Source organism: Pyrgilauda ruficollis, unplaced genomic scaffold (genome assembly GCF_017590135.1).
Source record: "Pyrgilauda ruficollis isolate IOZ18807 unplaced genomic scaffold, ASM1759013v1 scaffold35, whole genome shotgun sequence".
Lineage (NCBI taxonomy): Eukaryota > Metazoa > Chordata > Aves > Passeriformes > Passeridae > Pyrgilauda > Pyrgilauda ruficollis.
Window position 1 is genome coordinate 6711734 of NW_024524934.1, and position 7237 is coordinate 6718970.

A 7237-nucleotide genomic window follows, 5' to 3' on the forward strand; every position below is an offset into this window, starting at 1 on the left:
CAGATTTCTTTATTTGTATTGCCATACCGGTTGTGTTGCTCATTGTTCCACAGGCTTACATTAGGCTCTATAGTGGTACAAAATCATAACACTTCAGAGAGGCACATTTAAATAGATCATATCCATTTATTTTGTTAGGGAGAGAAGGAAGTTTTCTTTCATGTTTTCAATAATACTTATTCTTTTTGTGTCTCAAAACCATGCAAAAGGGAAAAAAAATCCCACAATAAACATAACAAATGAAAAGACACAAAGAGTTTTGCCTAAGAAGCTCACAAATTAAATTTAAACTGAGATGGTAAAACAGATTAACACACTGAGACCAGAAGAGAGGCACTAGGGTAAGAAAGGACAAGGGTTACAGAAATAAGATTATTTGCAGTCCATGCTGTATACATTAATACACTTCCTTATGCCCTGCTCTATCCCCAGATGCTGCAGAGAAATAGCCAAATATTAGCTCCCAGGGGCAGAGAACTGTCTGTGTGGTGTTTATTTTTATAGTGCCTAGTTCAATGGGACCCTCATCCCCATTTGGGATCCCACAGTCCTGTAGCAATACAAATAACACACACAAAGTAGTAGCAGTAAGATCCCTTGGCCCAGTGCATTTCTCAGTGCTGTATCCAAGCCTAACCTAAGAAAAGGGAAAGATTATACAGCTTGTAGGGATGTAAACATTACTTTAGGTGTTTGTTCTTACTTTTTGAAGTTTTCTCATCCCTTTCAGAAAGGATGTTTTGATACTTTGAAATTAAATTTGATATTAACACTGCCCTGCTCCTTGTTTCATGCTTAGTGATATCTGGAATGTTTGGCTCTGACTATGTAAAGGTAAGAATACCAGAAAAGAGGACCATATATTATCTGGGCGTAGTTTGTAACTCAGCTCCTGACAAGGAAGTGGGAACACAACAGATTTTTTTTAGAAGATCACAGTAGTTCTCAAGAATAATTTACAGAAACTCCAATCCTTGCAAGAGAGGCATCAGAAAACACTGACCAAGGGTTTTGCTTCTGATGGCTGAGGTGAGGTTTGAAACCGCTGTTGCCTGGCCTGCTGGATCCCAGTAGGTCCAGGTTTGTTATGGCCCAGCAGTTTGCCAGGGTCAAGGAGGTCAGTAACCTCATGGGCTGTGAGATGTATGGTCTGCTCCATCAGGATTAGTGTGTGCAGTTGGCTCCAATTCGCTGTTCTCCAAAATTAAAAATAACCTGAAAAAGTCAAACTGTGTTTAGAGCTTAGATTTACACATGGTCTGAGCCAGCAATCATGCCTCAGACATGCTTCTAACATATTCTGGCTGCACTGTGATGTGTTAAAGTTTAGCTGGAAAAGAGCTGAAATGCTGCTGCTTCACTGGTTTGGGCCTCACAGTGGCCATCTTTCTCCACTCCTTTACCTGTTATTAATCCTTTAAGTCCGGCTCCCTCCAGAAACACGAGCTCTTATGCAGCTGGTAATTCTTACATGTCCAAGTAATGCGGATTTGGATCAAGAAGACATGGTCAGAGTTTGTCTAATTAACTTCCTATCACTATAGCCAAGCCAGAAATTTAAGGTACAGTAACTCATTTTATAGCCACTCTAGCTGGCACTGAATATAGATTGGAAAAATTTTTTGCTTAAGCAAGATGTGTGGTAATATTGTTATGGTATATTAAAGTGCCTTTAAAATAAATTATATTCTCATGAGTGTGAGAAACACATATCCCCTACCACAACCAGGCCTGACACAAGCAAGTCTCCTTACCCAGAACTGCTAAATTCTTCCATGAAGAGACAAAACAGCCAAAGAGTTGTATCCTAGTCTCTTTTTTTTTTTTTTTTTTTTTTTTTTTGTAACTCCTGAAGTATTTGGTGTTGAGTCTTCAGAAAGGGTAGATAAAGCATTAGCTGTGGGTAGAAAAACACATTAGGAACCACACCAGTTCATCAGGGCTGTGCATGCACATCTCCCAGTGCTAAACCAAGCCTATGTATCAAAAAAGTGTCCCAAATATTTAGGAGAGAAAAATTCACTTCACTTGTAAGTGCTCTTTTTCTTCTGGGTTTTCCTCTCAGCTTCCAAAAGCTGCCCCTTAAATGCCACTTGTGAATGGAGAAAATTATGCACTTTCAAATTCTCTCCTGGGGACTGAGGGCTCATATCTCTCCCTCTCACACTGATACTGTAATTTCACACTATTTTTTTTGCCAGCAGTTGAGCCTTTCCTCGTTGTATATGACAGGCATGTTTCATTTTCATTAGGGCTTTTATACTTTGAGAGGCCTGATGAGCAGGGGAAGGGAAGTGGCTGGATGGAAGCACTGCCACCTGAAGGGAAGCAGTCACGGGAGGTGGGGGGGCTCTCCTGTGTCCCAGACAGTGCCACTTTTGTACTCTGCACTACTGCCCTCCCTCATGTGATGCAGGGTTTTGCTGCCACTGGAGCTTATGGTGAGACCACAGCCTTTACAACTGTTATGGCAAAGCAGTGAGGACACACAGAGGGAAAAACCGCATAAACAAACAAACAAAAAGTGCACCGTGGTACTTGTTGGATGGAAACTAAGCTAACCTATATAGGGGTGAGGCTCTCTGATTTACAATTTGCAGCAGCTAGGAGCCAGTACATTGTATCTGTGTAATGTCACATCCCAGCTGTGGTTAATTGCCACCCAAGAAGAAAAGGCCACTCATTATTAGTCTTTCACCAGGACAAGGGCAGGACTAGGAACCCTTTGTGGGAGAGAGGACCGGAATGCTGCTCACTGCATTTTGTAACTTGACTTAACATGGCTGAACATTTAACGTGTTGAAGAATAGTTTGATAACTACATGGACGGTACTTCTTTCCATGTCTGCTGAGGGGGTGAGCTCTCAGGCACTTGTATCATCCCTACTGGGTTGTGCAATCTGGATCTGTCATCTGGGTATTGCCCTGGGACTTCAATTTTTGTGCATTAATTGCTTATGGAACCGGCCATGCATAGGAAGAAAATGGGATAAAAAATTTGTCTGATAAGAGAATATTTTCTTAAGAACCACCCCAGACCTATAAGGTTGTTAGGTAGCAAAATTCAGCATACACAACTCAGGTGTTGAATACCCAAAGGATACTTCCCTCTGGATGTCTTGCTGATAACAGAGCAGCATCAGAAGTATTAAATGGATTCTTTGAGCACAACAAAAACAGGTAGCTGTAAGTAATGTCCTATAAATTCTGTGTTTCTGAAATACAGCCTTCACTGTGTGGATGCAATCAAACTTCCTTTATATGAAACCTCCATGTAGTGTCTCAATTCTTTTCTTTCTTCATTCCTACCTTCCTGCCCCTTGGCATTCATTCACACTGGCATTATTAGAGTTGTCTCTGAAGCTGGCCCAAGAAGTCCTACATATTATTTACATCACAACAGAGCCTGGGGGCATCAGACAGGGTTGGGGGTCTGTTGTGCCAGCTGCTATTCAGCCTTTAAGTAACAAGGTAGTCCCTGGCCCAAAGAGATTTCTGTCTTGAATTTTGACATGTAGACGAGAGAGAGATGATAGTTTCCCTGATGCTTCAGACTCTAAGTTCAAGTTGCTGTGAGTAGCAAACTAGGAAAACCTCCTCTTCTCTTGTAAGAGTAACAGCACAAAGCTGCCAAATTGAGGTACCCTGAGATCATCCCTAGCTGGTGGTGCAGAAACCACAGCAGTCAACCCGTGGCATGTAACACACACCAGACAGGAATAAAGTGAACATGGAGATTTCACAAATTTATTGTGAGTCCAGCCTAATGCTCCTATTCAGAGCATGTGTGTATTTCCACCTCAAAAGAAGAAAAAACAATTCCCGCATGTCCCTCAGAATAAACCAGATTTTTAAAATATTTTCATAAAAAAAAAAAAAACAAAACAAAAACAAAAACAAAAAACCCAAAACCAAACTAAAAGTTTTTAAACAATTTAAGGCCACCTCAGAAAGTCACTCTGTAAGTATACAAAACACTGGAGACCATCATATGCTAATCTGAGTTTAACAAAACACATAGCATTACCAAGTGTAATTATACAGTCCAGCATTAGTAGATTTACCTCTGGCTGTTCTCCATCCTGCTTTCATGCTACATCCTTTCCTTTCATCTTATTCTACACCACATGAAACAGGTGAGCTGTTCCCTTTATATAGCTCAGGGCTCCAGTCAGATGGCTCTCAAAGCTTGGTATCTTCATTTAATCAGTTAAAAGAATCAAAATAATCAGAGATCTTTCATGGACTCCATGCCAAATTTTAATTCTGTTAAGCATTCAAAGCTTACCAAGTTAAAAAAAAAATCAAGAAAAAATTAATTAATTTTTACTAGGAATATCTACTTTGAAAAGCTGCCCTGGAGGGTACATTTGTAGTTTAGAATATCTTTCACAAATCACCCATATATCACTGCTAGCAAGTTGCACAAAAAGACATCTCCAATGCTTTTTATTGTCAAGGCAACACTGTGGTTTCTGCATCCCATTTGTTCATGCATAGATAGTAACAGCATCTACTTTTTATCTGATCCATTTGAATTTTTATCTTGACTTTAACCACTACTGATTTTTTACAGGAGAGTGCAAATTGTTTAGGGTTATCTTCACCAGTAACAACTTCTGACAGCTAAGAGATGGCGATACTAGCCCTAAAATGTCTGTGTTTGTTACCTTGCATTAGATGTCAGTGCCAAAGACTTAAACTGGGTAGAACATTAATTTTCAGGTTTGGGGCCCTTGAATGTGTGGGTGAGAACTAGTGGATTATTTTTAAGGGGTCTGTGAAAGGTAACTCAGATAAGGCGGACTCATGACAATGGGCTTAAGTTGGATTGAAAGGAGCCTGAAGTGCCCCTTGAAAATGCGGTGGGGATTGCAAACTGGAAAATATTAGATCCCTGGGGCTATGCTATCTGCTCTGATTTTGGAGCTTGGGTCCTTGTTATCTGTTGTGCCATTCTTTCTCCAGTGCAAGATTAACCCCACATTCTTGCATATGGGTCCTCTTTCCACCTAGGCCATCTGACCCCAGAGAGTGCAGATGTTGCCCCTTCAGGCAAACAGCAGTTCTCTTTCCTCTTTCTCTCTACCATATGCTTTTCTTTACAGCATCAGCTGATATGTTGCTGCTGGGTAAGTGACTGTCATGACACATCACAGGTCCCAGGATTAGGCCTCTGAGAAACTGCAACAGTACCTTGTAGATAAGTCAAATATTTCCTGACCTTCCTATATTGCCAGGAACAAAACCAGGAAGACATCTTGCTGCATTTGTTTTGAGATGTGTGTTGGTTTTAGCAGTGAAAGAGCATTAAGATGTCTGTTAGTATGAAAATAAATACGTGTGTGTGTGTTTGTTGTTAAGACAGAGATCTGTATTTTCCGAACAGAGATGTACATGTACACGGTGATAGTTTTGCTGTGAGTGCATCTGCTCTGTGGAGTCAACCTCCTGACATGGACATTGCTGTTGTGTTCGTTTGCTAAAGACCTCTGAAGAGCAGCTGGTCCAACCTCTTACTCCAACAAGCTAGACTTTAAAATTAGGTCACATTATTCAAGGCTGTGTCAGTCAAGCTTTGGAAATTCCATCCTCTGCACAGACTTTTTGATGGTGAAAATTTTTACTTTCATGGTATTTTTCTCCCTTTGTATCTCAACAAGATTTCTCTGGTGGCAGCTTGTGCCTATCACCTCTCCCTGTGCACCTCCAAGCAGAGCCTGGCCCTGCCTTCCCCATACTGTTCCATTTGGGAGTTGCAGCCTGCAGGATGATCCCCCTTCATCCGTCTCTTCTGCAGGCTGAATGAGCCCAGCTCTGCCTTCCCTCCTCCACCCTGTGCTCCAGCCCCCTCACCCATCTTGGTGCCCCTCCACTGGACTTGCTCCATGATGTCCATGCCTGCCTTATACTGGGGAGCCAAGGTGGGCCACAGTGTTCCCAATTCAAACTCATAAACACTGAATATGTCAAGGTGGGCCACAGTGTTCCCAGTTCAAGCTCATAAGCACTGAATGTGTAGGAATAATCACTTCCCCCAACCTGCTGGCTATATGCTTTCTGCAACAGCCCTGTGTTTGGGGTTGAGTCACGAGGACGAGGTGGAGGTAAGCATGGGTTAAGGATGGATATGCTGTAGGGCACTGAGGTAAAGCTGCTGCACACACTCCCATCACAAGTAGGATGGCATGGTTTCGGCAAACAGGGTGTCTGCTCACAGCTTTGTGCCCCACCCTGCTGCTCAGACAGACAAGTGCTGGTGAATCACTATAATTCAGAAAGAGTGTAGTTTGCTTTCAATTGCCATAGCTGTGAGCTGCAGCGCTCAGATGATTCACAGAGGGTTCAGCCTTCCAGGCCCAGGGGCTGGGGAGGCCACTGGTTGTAATGCCAGACATTGCAACCTCATCAGTGTTTGAGGGGTCTTAGATGCACTGAGGGAGTTGGTGGGATTTGAATTGAAACCACAGTGGTTATTTCTTTCTGTCCTTTTTTCTGTTCCTCTACATTCACTATGGAAGCTGCCGGGGAGGTGTTAACTGTTTCATTTGCTATTTTGTTATTGGATTTGGCCAGAGAACTGTGAGGAGAATTGTGTGGAGGGGAGGTCTCCCTCTATTCCTGGTTCAATTTAGGAAATGTGGCAAGATCAACAAAGAGTGGGCAAATTTCTTTGTCAAGATGTAGACAGATTTCATATGGGTCATGAGAAGAACTCCAACCTTAACGCTACCACCACCAACAGTCTTACAACAGCTATGAACTATTTGGCAAAGGAAAAGGCAGTTTGTAACCAAAATCCAATTTTGCGGGAGACTTAGCATTGTGCCTTTTTTTTGGATACTGTTTTGCTGTTGTGAAAAGCAATACATATGGAGACCCATTAGAGCCTAAGGCTATTGTTGATGCAGTCTTGACTCATTCTTGGCACTCCTGTACCTTCCTTTGATAGCTCAGCTGGTAGAGCGGAGGACTGTAGGCTGTCTCTGAAAAGTAATCCTTAGGTCGCTGGTTCAACTCCGGCTCAAAGGAAAGATTTTTGTCAATTTTGTCTTTCACTTTTTTTCCAGAGTTTACGACTTTGCAGATCGTCCCTTTCCAACCACTCTATACCCTGTGAGAAATTTAGTCTATTTTCCTTTTCTGATTCAGATGGTTGTTACAGCTGTCGTGCTGTGACCATTGTCACCTCTCTAGGAGCCATTCATTCAGGAGCTGGACTCAGTGATCCTTGTGG

General features: G+C 42.2%; 1 non-coding gene across 1 annotated transcript; it reads left to right on the top strand.

Moving 5' to 3' along the window:
• Window positions 1–6942: 6942 nt before the first annotated feature.
• Window positions 6943–7032, top strand: TRNAY-GUA. The gene is given in 2 exon segments: window positions 6943–6979; window positions 6997–7032. It is a non-coding gene; the product is annotated as a tRNA-Tyr (tRNA).
• Window positions 7033–7237: the final 205 nt, after the last annotated feature.